The sequence below is a fragment of the Melanotaenia boesemani genome, chromosome 9, assembly GCF_017639745.1.
Source record: "Melanotaenia boesemani isolate fMelBoe1 chromosome 9, fMelBoe1.pri, whole genome shotgun sequence".
Classification (NCBI taxonomy): Eukaryota; Metazoa; Chordata; class Actinopteri; order Atheriniformes; family Melanotaeniidae; genus Melanotaenia; species Melanotaenia boesemani.
The window spans coordinates 23270242-23294072 of record NC_055690.1 but is presented as its reverse complement, the minus strand read 5'-3'; the positions used below and the strand labels follow the sequence as shown (position 1 = coordinate 23294072).

At 38.0% G+C, this 23831-nt stretch overlaps 1 long non-coding RNA gene across 1 annotated transcript; it reads left to right on the top strand.

The window, feature by feature from the left end:
- The first annotated feature begins 781 nt into the window (after positions 1–781).
- LOC121645830 lies at positions 782–16294 on the top strand. The gene is made up of 3 exons (XR_006011515.1): positions 782–895; positions 1441–3278; positions 12299–16294. It is a non-coding gene; the product is annotated as an uncharacterized LOC121645830 (long non-coding RNA).
- Positions 16295–23831: the final 7537 nt, after the last annotated feature.

The following is a 23831-nucleotide window of genomic DNA, read 5'->3' as shown; positions in this document are numbered from 1 at the left end:
TCATTTATGAATGAACAAAAAGGAAACTGTTTAGGGCAGGCTGTGCAAGGCATCAAGGCAATGACTCAAATAATAGTAATAAATTATAATAATAAGATTTATGAAAAAATCCTTGCAGAAACCTGATAAGTCCAAAGATTTTTAATCTTTTTCTTCAGTGGCATATAAGGACAAATGCTGCAGTCATACTAACATGCACTTTTCTGCTCAGCCTTCATTGATGTGTAACAGTAATTTTTGTGTGTTGTGTTAGGGCTGGACTCTAGATTGTACTCAGGTATGCATGCATCTCAAAATCCTCTCTGTATGCTCATTTTTTTTCCAGGAAGACTGTTTTTGTCAACCAGATGGAAAGAGAGAGTCTAGGTACATCTTCCCACATATGCATACATATTAAAGGATATGAATGTATTTGTGTGTATATTATTCATGTGCCAGAGTTATGAATAGTGTTCACATGTCCTGAGAGCTTTCCTTTTGCGGAGTCCAGTGTGTTCTCGAAGCTTCTCTTTGAGAGGGAGGGGTGAAAGGAAAGCAAGCGTAGGATGGTGAATGAGAGGGAGGTAGAGAGGTGGTGATGAAGTATGGGGGAAAACGGAGACAGAAGGTATGGTCGAGGGTAGAGCCACAAAAGGGGAGAGAGAACATATGAGATGGAGGGAGAGAGTGGGAGACAGAGGCGCAGGCAGAGGAGGACAAATATAGAGAGGAGGAGAGCACAGAGGGGTAAAAGAGGGAGGGAAATAGAGTGGGAGAAACAGAGGAGGAGGAGGAAGGAAAAAGGGATGCTGCATTTTAATGATAGCACAGACTGAGGCTGCAGTAGACAGAGCAATGAGAGAGGTTAAAATAAAAAGGGAGGAGCAGTGCAGAGCACGACAGGATTCCCACACAGGTAAAACATCAGCTAGCTACAAATAAATGAAATAATAATGGATGGTCATCTGAATACTAATAGTTTTGACTAACAGAGACCTGAAGGGGCATTTTCATTCTATAATAGATGCTTGAAAAATTTCCTGCATGTCATTGAAGAGAATTAACCTGCCAAACCACTCATCCATCCAAAAAAACTCATACATATGCCCATCACTCTATCCATCCATCCATCCATCCACCATTCATCCTATCATCCATCCACGTGTCTCTGTCCTCTCCATCCTTCATTACTCAATAAGCTCCCCCTTTTGCTTCACTCCATATCCGTCCTACAATCTTCTCTTCATTCCACCCACACACAAGCTCCCTCCTCCACCCTTGCTTCTGTTCTCCCTTAGTAACTCCTCTGCTGTCACTTCCACACTTCCTGGGGGCATCTTTTTTTTTTCATCCACAGCCTTATTTTTCATTTTATCTGTTTCCCTTTCATAGTCTCAGTATTATTGTGCGTTTAAGGGAACATTTACAATTGCTCTGTTCTGTATCTCTGTTTTTCTGCAGATTGTCACAAGTGTGTACGTGGAACAACAAGCAGTGGAGTTTAAAGACAAGAGGAATGAAACAGGTTTGCATTGGAGAACACAACAAGTGACTAGAGTTTTCACCTGTAGAAGGAGGAGAAAATAAGCCACTTGTAATCAAACTAAGCTGATTGGCAAAAACATGGGCATGGAAATTAAACAAGTACAAACTTCTGTCGTTATTAGATAAAAAGTGGCTCTCTTTCCATTTCGTCTTTCTGCTTGACTGTCTATCCACAGGCTGTCCTTCTGTTAGTCTCAGCAGGATGTGAGGGCATCACTCTGGTGCTTGAGATAAAGAAGAAATACTGAAGGAATCCTGACGGGTTGTTGGAGAAACGAGGCATTGCCAAAAAAAAAAAAAAAAAAAAAAAAAGAAGACAAGAGGAACATTAGCTAGCTTCTGGAAGGAAAAGGGAGGAGAGAGGGGGCAGTATGACTCAGACCACAGCAGCGAGAATACTGTGTATTCTGCATGCAAGAAGAGAGGTTGAGTGAGATAGAGGAACAATGAGGGAAAATATGGGGGGAAAAAAAGGAGGACTTGACCAGAACTGAGCTGTCATTTGACAGATGAAGGACAGGGTGAGGACAGAAGCTGCCACACTGGCAGGCAGTGAGTAAGATATAGGTCAAGTGAATCAGCTTGGTAGATGAAAAAGAAAGTAAGAAGAGGGTGAGTTTTATAAAGTTAAGTATTTCATATGACTGAAGCTGGCTGAGGGAAGGTTGAATGAAGGTTTGCTGCCGGGCGGACAGTGGACGAGGAGCTGCAAAGGTCAGAATGGCTGGCTTGATGAACAATTGATGGAGCTCATACATGTGAGAAAGTCCGGACTGTGTCACAGGGATGGAGCATGACTGAGGTTTGCATGTGGGAGAAGAAACTTCAAGAAGGCTGGACAAAGGAGACAAAGAGAAATGGTAGAGTAGAAAGGTTAAAAAGAAACCAAAATTGGAATGTAGGTGTATGAATGAAATAGATCAGAATGAATTTTTAAATCTCAGGAAGAAATCCAAGAAATAGTTAAACATAGTTAAAAAAAAAAAAAACAAAACAAAAAAAAACAACTGCAGAGAATCAACACAGTATTATGGAGAAATGGAAGGCATAATCGTGACAGAAACATACCAAGAGGTTCTTGCTAAATATTAATGCTGACAGCCCATTCTGGAAAGAACTTTTCCCTCCTTCTACTGAGGGGAAAACTGGAAATGCGCAGCTGATTCTCTATTCTAGCGGATATTTTACAGCGGAGAGGACAAAGGATCGTTCAACTGGGAGGGACATGCATACTTTGTTTTTGCTTCCATAACTTGATGAAGTCACGATGGCTTCTAATGTCACAAAGACATCAAGTTAGAAGCTGCTTTATTCCTAACTTAGACCAACAATTCCTCAAAGCAATAACGGGGGACGACAATCCAGCTGCAGAATAGACCAGCTGTGTGTTCATGCAGGGCAGCGTAGGGAGGGGGTGTGAGTACTGTCGAGGATGTCAACCGTGTTTGCGCGTGTGCTTGTGTGGGTATAGATGTGCATGTGTGTTTGCGTCGAGCTTTGAACGCAGTAGTGTCTGAGTAAATTATCATAGAGACACCCAGCGCGCTGTGTGTCGCCTGGATTCCCCCCTCCACCAGCGACAGAGCTGGACCTGAACAGCAGTGGTAAGACGGGGGACAGGGGGGGGGAAGAGGAGGAAAAGGAGAAAGAGGTGAAAGAAACCAGAAGGAAAAAGGAGAAGAAAATACTTAAAACATGCTTGGATAAAGAGAAGAAAAAAGGAGTCTTTGGCTGCCCCCCTGATGCGATGTGTGGTGAGTGCTTATTTTTTTATGAATGATATACTTGTGCATCAGTGTACTTGCATTGGTGTGAGTGTGTGTATATCCACCAGTGAATATCTTTCCCACAGGATGTTGGTCAAAAGGCCAGTTAGAAGACACCGAGGTAAAGAGTATCAGGATAGTTCAGGCTATTAGATGTTAGGTATGTGATCTTACAAAGTCCACATGATGATAAGGTCAAGTGTGACACATGTGCTTCCATCCACTGATTCAAACTGTTTAAATGTAGGTCACATGATAATGGTGCCCATGGTGTCACATGACATCCAGCCTGAAAGCTGCATAACTATCATCATGTTCAACAATACAGCATCACAGTCAGAAGATTAACTGAAATGATCTCTGATTAAAGGGGACATAAATTATGTTGTGGGTATTTTTTTGTTGTAGATATGCAGCAGCAGTATTTTGCAGCCTTTCCAGAGCAAGTTATAACCTGACAACTCACATGAAAAGCTTGATCTGTTTGAAACAAAGTTAAATTTTTTACACTGCTGAGATAAAAATTTGGAATTCTTTAAGCTTATATTCAAGGTATTATATACTTCCCCTCAGAATAATGGAAATGGTATGTTTTGCATCTTGGTTCCCTGAGCTTTAGAAAAAGAAAAATCTGCTAATACCTCACATACCGCAAGTTTTCATTTACATTATTGTTATGTATACAAGTGAAAACTAAATAAATAAATAAAAATAATTTGCCCACTAGTGAGTAGTCTATGAGTATACTGCTCCAAACTCCGAGCTGCTTTTCCTGATGTCACAACTGTACTTGTCATCCTTTCCTCTTCACACAGATTCTCTTTCTCTCTTCTCTTGCTGTCATGAAGTCACTCTGTCTTACTGTAAGCACAGTGTCATCTCCCCCTGCCTTCTTGGGTTCTTTCTTGCACATAAGCTCACACCATACTATAAAAAACACACATGCACTAACAAGGAGAAAACAGGACTGTGACTGAGCAGAAGTGACAGTTGCTTGATGGCCGCTGGCCCTGAATTCCAGCAGCGCTGGCCAGCCGAGCTCGTAATGAGGCTGTGGAACATTCTAGTGTCATAAGGATCTGGCTCCCACACCATCACTATGCAAATCAGTGTAGTGTGTGTTTGTGCGTGAGAGAGGAAAGGGACACAAGATGCTGCCTTTCTGCAACTTGGACATGGCCCACAAGGCTCTTTGTGCCCTCCTGTGTGGTTGTCATTGATCTAAGTGAAGACTTAATAAAGAGTGTGTGATATATAGAGACACTTTCAGTAAAGTCAGTATCGGTAGAAATCAATGACTCCAATCAGTACTTTATTTTCTCCCTGATCACCACTGGATGTATAAGATTGAAACAACCTTTTGGAACTTAATCTGTTTATATTACTTTTAACATTGCTAGTTGGTGGTTTCCTCAAAATAAAATATCAATAATGTGACGTAATCATCAATATACACAGTAAAAATCATCAGTGGATTCATAATAGCATCTTATTTCATAAAACAAAAAAAAAACAAACTCTGAGATACAGTTACATTTACATCTGTGACACGTAAATCAAAAGTTATTGTCATCAGTTCATAAATAACTTATGATAAATTAGTTACAAACATAAAATAAACCTCTGACAAACTCATTCACTCTCACATAAGCCGACATCACGAGGTGTATAATGTGCATAAGGAAATTTAGAGCAGAAACGCAGGAATCACTGAGTTAACTTGAATCTTGGGAGGTTTTTTGACAGCATGTACAAATTCACAAGTCCAAAGTTAAGTTCACACAAATTAAAAAGAACTAAAACATGTTTATAGTCCACTATCTAAGTTCATAGTCAAAAAATTAAATGGTTCATGGTTGGTTCCTGTTTTTTTCTTCTTGTTTGTTTGTTTGTTTTTGTTTTTTTATGTATATAGTGCTATGGATTACTGGAACATGGGTATCACATGCACATTTCTGCATTATAATATTTTTCTTACTGACCATCAGTGTACTCAAATGCAAAGAGATGGATTGTAGGCTGAGAAAATATTGCACATTTAAATGTAACTTTGCCCAATCCAGTTTTTATTACCACACAACTGTTAAAAAAAACCTAGAAAGTAATATATCGTGCTGTTATCTTACTATCATTTACAGTAATTAAATAAAAACTTTATTAATTCCAAATGGAAATTATAACTAATTAAATATAAATGCAGTTATCAAAAAATTATCTCAGAATCTAGATAGTTTTTTTCCAAGACACCTCCTTCACATATAACACCCATTTCCCGGTCTGTGACTTGTATGAACCCCCCTTAAGAAATCCTCTAGACCTAATTAAATTGTTGACTTAAATAAACTCTAATTTGAGATGGTTGATGCTGAGACTCTGAGAAGATGATGATAACTTATTCATTCTTTTTAATTAGTTTCTTTTAACTGCCAGCAAACGAGCACAGCTGACATGCTGGTGGAACAAAATGAAATACATTCCTATCTGAACTTCCTTTTGCTGCCAAAAATAATTAGTAGATCCTGTGTGCATGCGTAGCTATGCAGGATGAAGAACAAAAACCTCTTAATGCATTGTGAGATGCTCATTAATTGGATTGGTTTTAGTGTCAGTCAACGAGAGTTAAAAAGTGTCATGACATTCATTCTGTATCCTGCTGAAATGTGAGTGAAGAATTTGAGCGTGAAAACTAATATAATCCTCCATTATAGAATGAATGCTGTAGGTTTACAGATTAAAAATACTTACGCACAAGATTAAATGTGTATGCATGCATGCAACTGTTGAATGTGGAAGAAGGTTAGTCTACGTTTGAGCAGAACAAGACCATTCTCACAGGAACGGGTACATGGTACAACTTAAGTCATTACAAAATACCTGCTCACACTTGCATTTAGTTACACAGTCATCACAACTATTTTTTTTTCTTTTTAATCTTTTATACATTTATCTCTTCCTCCATCATAAATGAAGCCATGTCAGTGCTCCCTGCTCCTTCAATCCTTTATTTATCAGCTTGTTTATCAATACTGCAATATTTGTTTTGTCCATACCTGGATAGATTAAAATAACGAATGAGGCATTTTACAAGGCCTATTTATTAAAATCACATTCATGGTAGACCACTGTGTCTACAACTGTCTATAATAATGTAAAGAAAATCTTTAGCCAGCATTTTCTTTGCAAAGGTCCAAGAAGCAGTGCTTTAAAAATATGTGTCTTTTTTATCATGCCTCAACTAAAAACTGTAATCATGTCAGTTCACATTACTAGCAGAGATTGAAATTTGACCAGTGTGTGCCAGACTGGAAAAAAAGATTCAGTTCAGACCTTTGACAGCAATTCCAAAAACCAATGAAAAGCTTCTTTACAGTAACATATTCATGCCTGAAGAGTTTCCTTCTCCGAGACAGGCTTCTCATGTCTCGCTCTACTCAGGCTCACTAACTTAAATCTACGTAAACCATCACTAATAATACATAAAGCAAAGTATTTTATTCATGAAGCTTGTTGAGATTATTACACAGCTTAAAGGGATATTGTGGTTTTTTTGTATGTGAAGTACTTATAAACAGTCAGTGTCTTACCTAAGGTAGACAGCAAATTGCTATTAATTCAAGAATCAGGGATGAAGCCTGGAAGGGAAACTGCGTGAAAAGCTACTTAGAAAAGGACCATAGGAGAGACGTTTTTTTTTTCTATGTAAAAAAATTCAAACCTAAAACAATTTCTAGTGGTTTCAGCGAACACTATTTGTAGTGATTTTTACAGTAGATTGTTTGTATGTCAGCTATTTATTTTGTCCCTATTTTCTCAACCAAATGAAGTCAGTGCTGATCTGCATCATTACACATCCTGCTGATCAGCTTAGTTAGTGAGGAGTTAGATTTGCTGGGTAGCTTACTGCTGGGCATGTCTTTTGCAAGCATTTTATGGATAGTAGGCTGCTAATAGTAAATTATGCTTCCTATTTCCTGCTGTGTGATGATGTTTTAATGTCTGTAAAGAATTTTGAATCACCCTGTTGTTGAATTGGGCTATACAAAAAAACTTGTCTTGCCTTGCTAGCTTAGGTGGGCTAAGCTAGCAGCCAATAGCAGCTGCTAGCTTAGCCTGAAAGTGCTCTCATTGGCATCTACTGCTGTTATGACATTGACTAATTCACACTAATCTTCACTTCAAGCAGTTTACATATCTATTAAAAAAAAAAAAAAAAACTTCCCAAAAAAAGATCTTGCTGTCCATTCATCCATTTTCTCCTGCTTATTTGGGGTAAGGTTTTGAGGGCAGCAGCCAAAGCAGTGAAGCCTAGACTTCCTTTTCTCTGGCCACTTATTCCAGCCTGTCCAGAGAGATCCTGAGGTGTTCCCAGGCCAGCTGAAAGACATATTCCCTCCAGAATGTCCTGTGTCTTCCACTGGACCTCATCCCAGTGAGACATTCCCAGAACACCTTACCAGGGAGACGTCCAGGAGGTCCCCTAACCAGATGTTTTCTCATCTGGCTCCTCTCGATGTGGAGGAGCAGTGACTCCACTCTGAGCCCATCCAAGATGACTAAAGCTGGATTTATACTGGCATGGCGTCTGCGCATGGTAGGGCTGGGGTAGCTAAAGTTGGTAAAATGTGCTCTCACACTCAAGCATATGGTTGCAGTGTCATGTTGCAGTTTCTATTACAAATCTGAAGGTGGCAGTACGGCATAACCAGCATCGCCTGGTTAACTCCACAGGGTGGAGTTCCTTTGATGATTCCCTTCAGTTTCGGTAGGCATTCCTGTTTTAACGCAACAATGGCTGACGACATGGTGCAGTGTCTTCATGAGCACGGGGGATCAAATGAAGAAATAAAAGTCTTGCATTTTTTGTTTTGTTTTTTTTTTTTTAAATGGCATTTACCGCACAAATTCAGTGAGAAGATCCACAAATCTGGAACATAATCACAAACTGACCAATCACAAGGAAGTACTTCTGCCATGCTGTGTAGCAGGGTTGCATGTAAGCTCTAGAAGAGGTCTGCATCAAGCCTCTGCAGACCTATGCTGAGCTGCCGGTGGTGACGCCATAACTGACCTTATGTGGACACCACATGAGAGTAAATCCAGCGTAAGGAAAAGCCTGGCCACCCTGCAGAGAAAAATCATTTTGGCGATCTCGTTTTTTCAGCCACTAGAGTTTTGCCTTTCCGCTCAGCTTTTTCTTTACCACGACAGACCAATGCAGAATCCACATAACATAACCAACATCGCATCGATCCATCTCACTTCTCCTTTATAAGTGAACCAACCCGGACCCGGAATAGAGACTCCATCCTTTTCCGAGTGTGGTCCCGGATTTGACTTGCTGTTTGAACTGGAAGTCCTCATATATACCTTGAAATCAGTTATATAAAATAATTTAATTAAACATCAGACAAGTTTTCTGTTTCTATCCATTCGTCTTTACTAGAACGGCTTCATCCACTTCAAAGTCAGGTGAGAGGAGGAGGAGGACCCCTCCGGGGGTCCCAGACCACAGGTTGGGAACCACTAATATAAATTAATCTGATAGTGAAATAAGCAAAGTGGCTATGAACAATATATATGAGTATCATGGTGCAAACAATCCTACTTTTCTCAGTAAGTGTAGAAGCTAGTGGTGACTTCTGTGCTCTAGAGAATTCACACAGCCTTGAACACTGTCCTCACAATTTAGTTCAAAACAAATTTAGAATAATTGTTTGTGAAACACAGACAATGACATGCAAGAAGCATTTATATTGTGACTGTTGTACAATAGCTTTAATGATTTATCGTCCTAAAATAATGCTCTCTTTGGATTAAAGGAAAATAAATGGGAATGCAGGTTTTCTTTAAATTTTCCTAATTACTTATTGAGAAAAAAACAACTTCTTATCCCTTCAAGTTGTAATGGCTTCATTCAATCTTTCATTTGAAAAAAAAAAATATAGCAAACCTATTTCACATATAAAGTGATAACTTTTAATATTTTTTGGCAGATTTTAACAATGACAAAGTGAAAATTAATAGAGTGATACGAGACAATTGCTCTTTGTAACAGTAATGAAGATGAGTGGTAGTGGTCTGAATGTATGGGATGTATTCAAATATTAATTAGAACTGACTAAATGCTTGAGTTGCTGCAGCTCATTATAATGTATGCTCATGAAAAGAAGGGCAAGAAAAGAGAGGGGAGTAAGTAAAAGAGAAGCAGTGTGCTCTTTTTATAAGTTGATATATATTTGAAGCAGCAGCAGTCCAGTGTTTTAGCTTGTGACTAGAGGGAGAATTCAGCAGATACGTGTACATTATGCAGTTTATGTCTGTAAAAAAATTATATTCAAAAAGAAACTCTTTAAATACTGTTGGATCACTTTATCTGTAAAAACAGCAGGATTACTGAAAATATCAACTGCAAGTTAAAAAAAAAACAGCCAACTACCAGACACAATGTGTTTTTTGTTGTTGTTTTCTGTTTTTGGTGCTACTAGTGTAACAAAGTGTCATCACAATTTATAAAAAGTCCCAGAATAACTGCTTTGACAGAGGTATCAAATGTGGAAGTGGTTGGATAGTGGTGCTACGCACACAACTTTCAAACTAAAGAGCTTCAGTCACTGTTTCCTTGTCATTGCAGTCATTATTTGGTTGCTTATGTTAATTCATTAAAGATAAGTTTGTTTAGGTAAGAAAACATAATGGCTTGGCCACATTACTGGCTGCGAAGCCATGCACTATAAGTGAAACAAAAAACATTAGGTTCCAGTACACATGTTGCTGACACCAGGACAAAGGGCTGATGGTGAAGGACAGTCACAGCAGTCAATAGCAGAATAAGCAGTTTGACATTGGCAGAAAAGATTTGGCAAAATTTTTATGAACACAGCCCACATACTGAACTCTGCTACTCATACAAATGCACTTTTTCTTACAAATGTTCCACAATCTAAAATTAATAAACATGTTTCCAACTAAGAAGAATTATTACAACAAAGACATTGAATCTTTACGTTTTTCATGCAACAAAGAACCCGTCGTATTTATCAAAGTTATCTTTTCTGTCCTTCAAAACTTGATTGCCTCTAGACTGTTGTAATTTTTAAAAAAAAGATCTATACATATAAGGTTTGCAAATAATACTTGAACCTGATGAAAATGTTAAAAACTCTTAAAAAGTGACCAGATGTTTTCTCCCACAGATATCTGGAGCAAATATGTATCCAAAATCGTATTATAGCATATCCATGAATGCTCTTTTATGAATTTAAAGTCAGCCAGCAGCTCACGTCATACTGTAGCTGATGTCTGTTCTCATGTATCTATAATCTTTTACACCCCTTTCCTCTTCCTTTCATGGATGTGATATTTGAGGTGTGCCATGCAGTCACTAAGTGGGTTGGAAATAATCATGTTATACCACTGAATGGCTAAGCTGCATCAAAAGATTGTGTTATGTCTCTTGCTACGTACAAATGAACACACAAAGACATACAAACACACCCACAGACAAACCCTTGGATTGCTAGAACAGCTGCTAGACATTTACCAACCAATAATATGAAAAGGCAGAACAACAAGTGTACAACATTAAGGAAAAAAGGAAAACAATAATGTACACAGAAGAAGCCCTGATGGATAACTGAATGCAATATATATATATATATATATATATATATATATATATATATACAGACGTGGACAAAATTGTTGGTACCCTTCGGTTAATGAAAGAAAAACTCACAATGGTCACAGAAATAACTTGAATCTGACAAAAGTAATAATAAATAAAAATTCTATGAAATTTAACCAATGAAAGTCAGACATTGCTTTTCAACCATGCTTCAACAGAATTATTTAAAAAAAAATAAACTCATGAAACAGGCCTGGACAAAAATGATGGTACCCTTAACTTAATATTTTGTTGCACAACCTTTTGAGGCAATCACTGCAATCAAACGATTCCTATAACTGTCAATGAGACTTCTGCACCTCTCAGCAGGTATTTTGGACCACTCCTCATAAGCAAACTGCTCCAGTTGTCTCGGGTTTGAAGGGAGCCTTTTCCAGACGACATGTTTCAGCTCCTTCCAAAGATGCTCAATAGGATTTAGGTCAGGGCTCATAGAAGGCCACTTTAGAATAGTCCAATGTTTTCCTCTTAGCCATTCTTGGGTGTTCTCCCAATATAGTAAGAAGTTCTTACAATTTGTTTTCAATGTACTGGGTACCCCTGTCATGGTCATTTTAGATGTACTGCTGCTATACTACCAGATCAGGTGCCTGCAGCCACGAATTACACACTAATTGCAGCAATACTAAATGCTGACTTAAAATGTAACCCTGTTCGCTGGTTTTCAACGTTTGACTTGTGGTTTGATTTGTCTTTTGTTTTCCTGATGGGTTAGTTGATCCCCTCAACATGTTATTAAAAGCACATTAAAAAAGTTGCAAAATAAAATAACATGTATCATACATGTGTCCAAGCTATGATATACACCAAGGATGCCCAAAGTCTGTCCTCGAGGGCCGCTGTCCTGCAGATTTTCCAGTGTTTCCTGCTTCAACACACCTGACTCAAATGAAATAGATACAACAGCCTATTTAGTTTTGCACAATGACTCATCAATTTGAGTCAGGTGGTTTTGAAACAGGGACACATAAAAAACCTGCAGAATTGTGGCCCTTGAGGACCGGAGCTGGGCACCCCTGATATACACACTTACCCAAATGGGTAGAATAACCTTCATGTGCTCAGGTGGATGCAGATAGAAAGGCAAATCCAAAACAGATTTAATATGCTACTGATTTTTAACCTTTTACAACTGAACAATATGAATGAAAGCATCCAAGAACAGTTCATGTGTGTGTTTGGGAAAACTACTCAAATTATTAATGTGTTTTTTCCTTTTCTCTCTCCTATTTCCATTTGTTTCTTTCCTCTCCTCAACTTGAACTTTGTCCTCTTTTTCACCACTGCCTCTCATCCCATATCCGGTGCCCTGTTGTTGCCACAGGCGTCGTGCCCTGCGGGGGTGGGGTTCTGTGATGGTAACCATGGTCCCCGGCAGCCGCTATGTATGCAGCGCTCATGCGAGAGAAGATGACTCTACCAATGACCGTGAGGAGCGAATTTTAGCTGTCCTGGGTATCATTGGAACCATCCTCAATCTTTTGGTGGTCATATTTGTCTACATCTACACCTCCGTCACCTAAGGTTTTCTACAAGTCTCAAGTAGTGAACTTCTCCTCTGACTGCCACCTTTCCTTTTTAAGGATTTATATACTTAAAGTGCTTTGATTATTTACAAAAAGCACTGAATTGTGATGATCACTAATAGCGCATTTGACTGAACAATGGTGACATTTATCTACACCCGCATTACTGCCACTCTGTTACCTAAAAAGTAGAACAGAAGCACAAGTGGAATCATCTGAATTTCCAGCACTACTCAGTAAACAGTATCTTTCCATTTTTCCACTTGTAAAATTAAGTTATATTGTTATTCATATTGATGCAGCCGATATAGAACACATAACGCTCCTTAATATGATAGTGGCCATATTTGACTGTGTTGCATCCTCAATTGTTTCAACTTTGTGATTGTGCATAATTTCAGCTTTATTTGAGCTAATTTTACTGCCAATTAAATTGATCAAAGTGGTTGAACAAACAACAAACTTTGGAGCCAACTGGAGTAAATTTGCTAAGTACAATACTAAATCCATAACACTGGACCAAAAGAGCTAAGTAACTTAGCACAGTCGACAACAATGAGACCTTTAGGTCTAATGACTGCCTTAAAAACTTGAAGAAATACAAATAATCAATGTAAAGTATTAATTTTTGTTTTTAGTAGAATTTCTCATTTGTTCTGTTTTTACATGGAACTAACGTGTCCACAGCTGAGCACTCCAGAGGAGAGATTCCTGGCTGTGCTAGGAGTCATCGGCATTGTACTTAACCTCCTGCTGCTTGTCTTCGTCTATATATACACCTCCATCTGATGGAGCTACATCTTCAAATCTGAGTCCTTCTTCACTTGGGAAGTTATCAGATAATTACCAGCTCTATATAACTGCCCATTGTACTAATCATCGTCTCAAACTACATGGTTTGCTACTTGTACATATGGGCACATTCTTTTAGTAATAGACAGTTTATATTAAGCTTACACTGTGAGGTAAACTGAGATGGCACCTGTGCTTGATATCATGGTAGTAATGTGAAGATGGCTGATGAGCGAGTTTGAAGATAAAAGTCAATGAGCTTAAGATGATACACACTTTCCATAATGCACTTCTCTGTATAAATTTATGACATATTATTAATGGTTTTATAACATGCTCCAGTATTCCATGTGATCTAAGGCTTGTACCACTTAAGTGAAAAGAACTACATATTGAACAAAATAACTCAAGTAAATGCTGTGATATTTGTTGGGATCATGTTTGTTCTCCATGCTTGATACTGAAAACACAGGAACATGAAGCTGGATGGATCTGTTAGTTCAGCCTGTGCAGAATCTCTGTACAACAGCAAAGATCTATCTGTGTATGCTTGCTGCTGTGGAGTAATGGCGTATTTTCTGGTGTCATGTTTCTTTGATTGGATGTGGGAGCCAGGCACAGAGCAGCGTCAGAGAAAGCAAAGCTTAAAACTGAGACAATATCATGCAGATCGAGACGGTGCATTTTGCACAAGCAAGCCAAACAGCTGTGACAAAGCGATCAAAGAGGAACGGTGTGCATCGTCAGTAAAAGCAGGACAGAAAAACTTTCTGAAGAGCCACGCCATCTGGCTCGAAAATCACAAGGGTGCAAAGAGCTCCCTGCAGTTTGATTACAACATGTCCACTGAAGCGACATGCCAATATGGATACGATTTTAGGTTTAAGCACTCTATCTTTATTGGAGGAGCAAATCCACACACAGCTGACATGCGAGCAGGAAGGACTGGGCTAAATCTGCACCTTATTCTCGTCATTCTCTTCTCCACCAACAAGCTAACACCAGAGAAGACATAGTAGCATATACGTCTCTGCTGCCATTTTACATACTGTAACACAGGGACAGCTTCAAAACAAGAAAGCAGAAACACTGACTGCTCACTTATTCTTCTCAACTTTACATGTTGGCTTGTGTGGAAAAGTGTTTTGATAATTATTGTATTTCAATTCTTGCTAGCTTGTGTATGTCATGCTCTTTAGTTTTCGTAAGAATTTCTTCTTGGATTTTTGGTTTGCAAACAAACACAAAAAGCCACAAACACTGCTTTGGAAAATATTTGGTTAATCTCAGTTTCTCTGTTTTTATTTTTTATAAATGGTGACAGCTCAGGCAAGTACAACCATGTCTGTGGAATAATGTGTTTATTAGTGGCCGGCTTTGCCTGTGTTAAGATTTACAAAGAATATTGGTTGTTTAGATGGGTTTGAAAACAGCAAGGATTATTAATCCATTTTAGAAATTTGCATTTCCCTTACACTCTTAAATTACTTGCAGAAGAACACTTTCACCCTACCACCCTCAGGAAAATACTCACAGATTAACTGGATTTGCATTTCCTTAATCCATCACCACATGTTGATTTAATCCCATGTAACAAAAGACTTGTTCACAATCTGTTTATCTTCCTGTTCAATATGAAACCACTTCTCCCTTCATTTTCCAAAAAAATGTGTCCTTCCTAGAAATAAAACTTAAATTAGTCCCTGCAATGAAAGGATGCAAATGCTCACACACTGGCTACTTGTATCTTCTATCAAGAGTTTAATTTGATGCCATATTTCAAGACACATCATGCCCCTTTTTCTTTCCAGTCACACTTAATTGAATTTATAGAAAATTCTTGAAATAATTTCAAGATTGTAACAAGCTCATTGAACCACTTTTCATGTTTCAGACACCTGCGACTGTCTTACAGTGATCCATCCAGAAGTACTTTGGTTTACAAATACAGGGTGAAAATTTTAGATGTTTTTCTTTTTAAAAAATAAAATAAAATAAATACTGCCTTGAGATGTTAGCAAAGCACAGTTAGGAAGCTGTTACCCATTTATTAATTTCTCTTTGGGTCAACCAGAAAAATATTTTTGGTGAAATCAAAGATATGTTTTCCAAGAGTGACCTTACCAATAAGGCAGCATTTAGGTAAAGGGAAAAGTTTTAATGTTGTTTCTTATTATTAACCATTTGCTCGTTTTATTTGTTTTATTGATTATGACAAAAAATATGTTAAAAGTTGATTAACTGTATAAACATGCTTGAAAGTTAATTTAATTAGTTAATCTAAAAATAAGAACAAAGTGTCACCACAACAGTTTTCAGTTTAACTAAGTTTTTATCTTTACAGGACATAAAGTGGTAAATTCACTGACTTCCCTCCTACACACAAATCCTTGTTTGGAATCTAACCTTTTTATGTAATCATGTATTATGCAAATAACTGGACTGACACACAAAAAGATGTAAAGTAGTTATTTGCCAATAGTTAATTACTGTTCCAATATGGAACTGCTTTTAGCTCCCCATGCAAAAATGAAATTGTTTTTCAAGAAAACCAAGAGGCTGATGGACACAGCCATTGTTAGATTATACACCATATATACTTTATTAAATGAAAAACATCAATTTAAAAAAAAAAGTATTGAAGTATTAAATATACACACACATATACACCCCTCCTTGGCCATAATAAATCCCTTTACCTGCATATGTGGCAGCATAGCTCCATCCAGAGGAAAAGGATGTGAAAGATGCTGGCAGACTTTTTTTTTAAAAGAAAAATCTCTGTTAGTGTTACCCATCACTTTGTATTCATTCCTAGAAAACAGGACCAGCAATTCAAAAACAGGTTTCAAAAGGAGAAAATGTTTTGTATGACTTTGATTTACTGACAGAAGCTGCTGCTGATCAAGCAAACTCTAGATTCAGGATGTCAAATGTCAGAAAATGACTAATCATTGTTCATGTTTGCTTCTATCTGTAGGCAACAAAACTTATTCTGTCATAAAAAGGGAGGGGGGGTTGCAAGACCCCACACATTATGTAGGTTTCTTGTGAAGATGATAAAGTAAAAGTTTGATACAATTCTTGAGAAAAATAAGAACTATGTTTTAAGATCTGGTGAACTTTTGTGTAAGTTTTATTTGTTCATATATTGTATAATTATAGAAATCTCAATAAAATGAAAAAAATACTTCTATCAAAAGTGTCCTTTTATTTAGTGTTTCCTCTTTGTGAATCTCAAACATGAAATAATTATGATACTGTATCCTTCCTCCAGCTGTATTGTACTTACTGTACTTTACTGTAGTAATATCTGATCCTGCCCGCCAAGGAATGGAGCCTGGATAATGGGATTAAAATTTTTATTAAACTTGCTCCATGTTTAAAAGTTACCTTCACATGTCAAATATTAATGTCAATTGTGAAGCTTATTTGGAAGATTTTTGTATCAGCTGGTGTGATATTGTTTGAGTATAACAAATGACTTGCATAATCTATACTGTACATTTTGTACATTCAGTCTGAAGAAAATGAATATTTCCGTTTGTTACACTTCTATGTGGGTTACTGCCCTTAAAAATCAGACTATAAGAAAGTCAATAACTTCAGGTGTTAATATAGCAATCCCCATGAATGCCATGAGTTTTTGTCATTCTAATGTTGAATAGATTAATGGCTTTAGTGTCATGTCACACTCAAACTCTGCTCTTTACAGTTCAAGAACAGTAGCTAAAAATTACTTGAAAACATTTTTAAGAGAAAAATACACTGATCAAAACAATAAAGGGTAGACATAACACATCTTAGATCTTAACAAATAAAATATTCCTGTTAAAAATCATTATTCATATTGGACTGTGTTGAGAACAAGCAAGAATGATCAATGAAAATCAAAATCATCAACCCATGGAAATCTGGATTCAGAATCATACTAAACATAAAAGTAGAAAGATCAGATCATAGGCTGACCCATGTTCTGTGGAAGTTCTTCGAGACAATTTAAAATGAGGTTCAGTAGTGTGTGTGGCCTCCACATGCCTGTATGCACTCCCTACAATGTTTGGGCATTACTGACCCACTGTAAACTGGTTATGCTGGAGGATGTTGCAAGCAGCAGAACATTCTCCATGGAATCTCGAGAATCTCTTACATCTGTCACTTTTGCTCAGTGTGAACCTGCTCTCATCCGTGAAGAGCACAGGGCACCAACAGCCAATCTGCCAATCCTGGTGCTTTCTGCAGGGGCGTAGCATGAAATTCTGGGCCCCATGTACAAACCATCTTGGTGGGCCCCTATGTGGACTTGATCGATAGTTCTCATGCATACTTTTCTCATGGTATAAGACTGAGGTAAAAATATGATCTTAATTGAACCTCTAAATGGCAAAATGGCATCTCTGGTCATTTCCCTGGTTAATCTGCATTGCTCAGCCTCTCACTATCTTCTTGTTCCTCTTCTTTCCTCTTCTCAACCTCCTCACTACCTTCAGATCAACCATCACTTCCCATGTCTTCACTTACATCTATATCTCACTCTGTGCTACATAGAGGACAGACCCCAAACAAGCTAGATAGAAACAGGATTAACTTAATGTCAGTGTTACTGAGATTATTTCATTTGAACCAGCTGCAGATGATTGATTCTAAACATAATAACTTAACTGCCTCCGTGAGCTCAGTGATCATCTGGACATGATGATGGATGGCAGCTATTACACTGAAGACCATGTGGTTCATGATGTTGATCTTTGCTAATAATGACATTTGCAATGTTACAGTGGTACTGATGGGTTTAATATAAGAGTTGTGCAATAAACCAGGGGTCTCAACTCCCAGCCCCCAGGTCACATCCAGCCCGCCATTTTCCAGAATGTCCCTTCTGTCTGGCCCGTCCAAAACTACTGCGCTGCGCCTTTGTTTTTCAAAAGGTGAGCAGGTATCTGTGCTTAACAGTTTGTTTTGCAGCAAACAACAAATATGTCTCTTCCCAAGCAGAAAAGAAAGGTGGACAGTGAGCACAGAATATGTCAAGAATGATGGACATCACAGTATTTATTTGCCAAGTCAAACTTGCCTGATATACAAGGAAAAATTCATGGTTTTAAAAGAATACAATCTCAAACACCATTACTTGACTAAACATGGGGAGCAGTATGAAAAATACACAGGAGGCGAGAGGAATTAAAAAGCGACACAGCTACACCGAGGATTAACTTCCCAGCAAAGTCTTTTCTATAAGGCCAAGAAGGAAGCTGATGCTGCTGTTGAAGCAAGTTATGTGGTTAGTGAGTTAATCGTCAAAGCAGGATAGCCGTTCTGAAATATTCCATACTTCAAGTTGCTGATATCTTGTGTCCAGAGAAGAGAAAGTTGTTCAATAATCTCTGTCTGAAAACACGGTGGTGGAGTGCATCAGTGACGTATGAAGAGACATTTATGAACAGTTACATGACAAAGCACAAACTTTCACTCATACTCTGTGGCGCTTGATGAGAGCACGGACATAGCACAGTGCTCAGCTAGCCATTTTTAAAAAGGGTATCAATAAGCAGTTTGAAGAAACAGAGGAGTGTGTGTCTGATGAATGGGTGCACCACAGCCATGGATATATTTCTGCAGCTGTGCAGGAGTGTGCAGGTTTGCCGTGGAACAGACTGGCTGGCATCACCACTAATGGAGCCCCTTTCACAACTGATAAAAAACACAGGTTGGTAGCGCTGGTACAAAGGAAGTTGGAGGAGGAAAACACAGATCCAGCAGTTGTTGCACTGTATTGTACACCAGCAGGCACTGTGCAGCAAATGTCTGAAATATGAACAGGTCATGTCTGTGCGGAGGAGGGCACAGCATTCTGTGGGGAGGACTACGTGTCTGCTACTGATAACCTGCTGCAGGAGTTTGATCAGTGATTTGCCAACTTTAAGGCACACCATGACACTTTCCAGCTGTTTGCAGACCGCTTCTCAGCTGATGTGAACAGCGTCCCAAGTGTGTTACAAATGAAACTTCTTGACTCACAATGCAACAGCCTGCTAAAGACTAAGTTCAGAAAAGCACAGGGAAGAGCAGACATGACTGCACAATTTCTGAGGAAATTGCCTCCATCTTTCCCAGAATTGTCAAAAGAGTTTAGTCGTGTGGAAGCACATATCTCTGCGAGAAGCTTTTCTTCACTATGAAAATTAATAAATGCAAGTACAGGTCCAGGCTGGGTGATAACCATCATGAAGTTGTACTCAGGGTTTCAAGTGTGACCTCTGTGGCCAAATGTAGTGTGAATAAAGAGAAATACTGTCAGGTGTCTGGACAGAAGTAAAATGCTATGGGGAGCTCGTGGATTGATTGATTGATTGATTGATTGATTTGTTCTATAAATGCACATAATTAAAGATTTAAATGGCATACCTTGCTGGCTGCACATAACCAAGAGGGAATTAAGTAGTTCAACAAAAAAAAAGGAAATCTTATAAAAACATGCATCTTTTTTCAGCATGAAACCCTCTTCTGCCTGGTGCTTCTGGAGAGCAGTTTAACAACAAAAAAACGGGTCGATATGCAGCAAGGAATATAAGTTTGGTTCCTTCCAGATGATTATTACAAAAAAATATCAATTCAGATCAATAATACAAATAAAACTATAAACACTGACCCTTTTATGGCAGTTAAAGATTGATTGATTGATTGATTGATTGATTGATTGATTGATTGATTGATTGATTGATTGATTGATTGATTATAATTATCGGACTCTGACTTATTCATTATTCATTGCGGCTTTAAAATTGGAAAATTCTCTTCCTGTTTTATTTTATTAATTTAAAAAATTATGGTAGATCATTTGTTATCAACATTAAAGGCTTCAGGGTCTGGTGCATTCAGTTTTTCAGATAACAGTGTCAGTAGCATCCTCACAATCATTAAATTACACGGGATCCATTGATACCAAATATGTCAAGACTGATCACTGGGAAAGGACTAAAATATTGATGCAAAGTGGACCTTGATCAAATGATTTGTCGTAATAACTTTGATGAATTTCTGATAGAAATTAATATGTGTTTGCTCGAATTACACAAGGGCTTTCTGGGGAGCCTCATTTTTGGGGTATGCACCGCAATGTCGCAAGTCACGTAATGTGCATATTTAATAGTGCACTGCATGCAGCATGGCCAAAAATATGGTTCTTATCGAAAACCCCCTCTGTGATTACTGTATGCAGCTTTTTAAATCAGAAACAGGGGAGGAAAATTCTTTCAACAGCCACAAAAAGTCACATACCTATCAAATGGTCGTTGAATGGATGCACACAGCACACAACAATGCTGCTGTCCACATGCTGAAGGAAACAGAACGGATCACCTGCGTCATTTGGAAGATTTAATTAATTAAATTAAATTAATGACTGAACACACAACGCTGACAAGCTAATGCTATTCCTTTCAAGAAATATCAGGAACGTTGTTGAAAAATTAAATGTAACCAGATGATTTTTAGGGCCCCTCCTTAAAGTATCAACTAAATGTCTTTAGGGGAACTCCTCTGCCTCTCAGGGGGAGCCGAGCTCCCCTTACTTCCCCCGTAATTCGAACCATGGTTGTCCCCAAACTGTTAGCTTACCCTTTTTTTGGAGGGGTTGTGTTCTCTCCTTTTTCTAATTTCCAGACTTCACTTTCTTTGGGAAATGTTCTCCTCTGGCTGTCTTATTGTGTTCTTTGTGTAACTCTGTTTAACAGACCAGTGCCGGTGTGGACTAAAGGCATAAAGGATTTATGGTTGCTCACCGTTTGCATCTGCGTAACCGCCTTAGGCTCGGCGTAGCTCCACAGAAGCTCGACGTGCGCCTCTTCCAGACCTGACGTGCACCCATGCTTCGCAGAAGGTTACCCAGAGGTACTCCCTTGTGATTGGTCAGTTTGGTATCACGTGTTGCCCGATATCTGGATCTTCTCGCTGTATTTGTGGTAACCACCATTTTTAAAAACAATAACCAGTGGATCAAGTTGATGAGAGGCTGATCAAATTATTTCATTATTTTCCACAAGCTAATAAAGACACTGAACCATACTGGATGCCATTGTTGTTTTAAAACAGAAAATACCTACCAAACTGAAGTGAACCATTAAAAGAACTCTGACCTGGTGAGTTTACCAGCCGATACCACCCCTGCTGCCACCTTCAGGTTAGGAGGAGAAACTGCAACATGACACCAAAACTACGTGTACCTCTTTGTGAAAGCAAACTCACCAGCATCAGCTCCGCCATTAACATCCGCACTCAGACGTTACGCGACCATAAATCCGGCTTAAACCATTTTAAGAGGGAAGATGGAGCCCTCAAAGAAAATTCATCATTGTTGTTGATGCAAAATTAATTCTCTCTGCACTTTCATTCACCCAAACTGACTTTGATTATCATATTATCATATTAAGTAGACATTTTAAAATAGAACATTAGTGGAACATTTAAGTTAGTAAATCCTGAAAATGTCATCCTTCTATGTCGTAAATATTTGATTTCATATATTATATTAAGAAAAACCTTAACTGTTGCTGTTTAAAGAGAAAACTGCAGCTAAATTTGTTTATATGTTTAGTGCAGGGGTGTGCAACCTTTACAATCCAAAAAGCAATTTTTCTCTTTGCCAGCTAAATAACACTTGTCAAGAGCCACAATTGTTATGAGACCTTTTGAAAAAAGACAACTTATAATTTTAGATAAATATCTACTATAGGAAATTTGTTGTCATTTTTGAAGAACCACATTTTTATTTTTAATTTTTAAATTAAAGAAAAACATAAAACTTTTCCAGTAGACAGACTTTCTTCTATTGGATGTAGATATTTGTAAAAAATGTGTTTTTACGAAGGAAAAAAAAATCCCATAGTTTCCAAACTAATGACAAGAAAAATAGATTTAAAAAATATTACAGGTACTTTTAATGTCAAATGTCAACCAGCATTTGTTATTATATCTATATTTTAAATTTTTTTTTTAGTTCTTAAGCATTTTTAGCCATGTATTAAGAGCCATTGTGAAAGGGTCACATTGTGAGAGAGCCACTTGCTGCTCTGGAGCCGCAGGTTGAACACCCCTGATCTAGTTTTTGTAAACCAAAATTTACTGCATTTTTTTTCATATAGTAGTAGGCCTTCTTTTAGAGGAAAATTATTTTTTGCAGATAACAATGCTGTCCAGCACTAATATATGTATGATTTAAAAAATTTTTATCCAACAAGAAAATAAAATTTCCCTGGAACAATTTACAGTGGATTTCAGTAACATGAGGTTATATTAAAGTGTGGACAGTCTGATCTAACAATTTTAAGTGTGAAACCTACAAAAAATAAAAACAAAAACAAAAACAAAAACAAAAGGATTGGATAATTATTTTATTTTGAGGTAGTAGATATACCACATTTCCATTCACATTTTACATTAGAATGTTGTGTGTGTGTGTGTTTGTTTTGTTTTGTTTTGTTGTTTTTTTTTGTTTGTTTGTTTTCTCAGTTAATCAAAAATTAAAAAAAAAAAAACTGTCTACAGCTTCTATTGCCACCTTCTGAGTTAAAATGGGTACAGCTATATAAAAAATCTTCCTAACTTTTGATTCTCTTGATCACAAACTGTGAGCTTTTACTTCTATCTTTCTAAAAGGAATGCAAAGCACCAACAACAGCACTAACACAGTTAGGAGCAGCCCATACATTTGATTCCCTTATATATGCCACAGCCTGCCCCCCAGTGGCAGAAAAGTGCTCCAACATGTACACGCACATGCACAAAAAAACCCACCAGTATAAGAGGATTCAGAGGTACATATGTTTAGTGCATTAATCTGTAAGTTCAAAAATAAAAGTGTTGCACCATCCATAGGGCACCAGCTGAAAAATATCTTTGAGAGAAAGGTGGGTAACTGATAATTTTCTGGCTTGTGGCAATGACTCTCTGGAACGCTATGTCTGCTGAGGAGCAGCTGGTAAGCCATGCAGAGAAAGTTCTCGAATTACATTGTCAGCGCTTTGGACTTCATCCCTGACTGCTTTTTCACCTCCCTTTGAGAAGAGTCTCACCACAGATGAGTTGTCTGCAAACCTGAATATAGCATTGTGAGAGTGGGTGGAGGTGCAGTGATGTGTGTAGGGCACCCAGCCTTGTAGGAAACCAGTGCTTAGTCAGAGAAAAAATGGTAAGTTATGTGTCTAAGAACAATAAATGCTAAGCCCATTGTTTAGATGGCCATTCTTGGAACAGTAGTGTTAACTGAAGTTTAACTTCAGTTCTACTTTAACACTTCCATTTCTAAAACGGCCTATAAAGCTCCTCTGGCATTAAAGATTTTCACTTTTAATCAACCAGATTAAATGTGCTTGGTGCCGTTGTGCCTTTTGGCTCTTCTGGGTCTTTTTGTCCTCCTGTTTATTCTTCTGGTTGGTCAGAGGCATGCATCCAATTTCCATGTTGTCTTGAAGGCTGCTCAAAACAAGGTTATCACCCACAGTGGAGCTTTTCTGAAGTTGTTGCTTTGGCAGACCTGGGCTG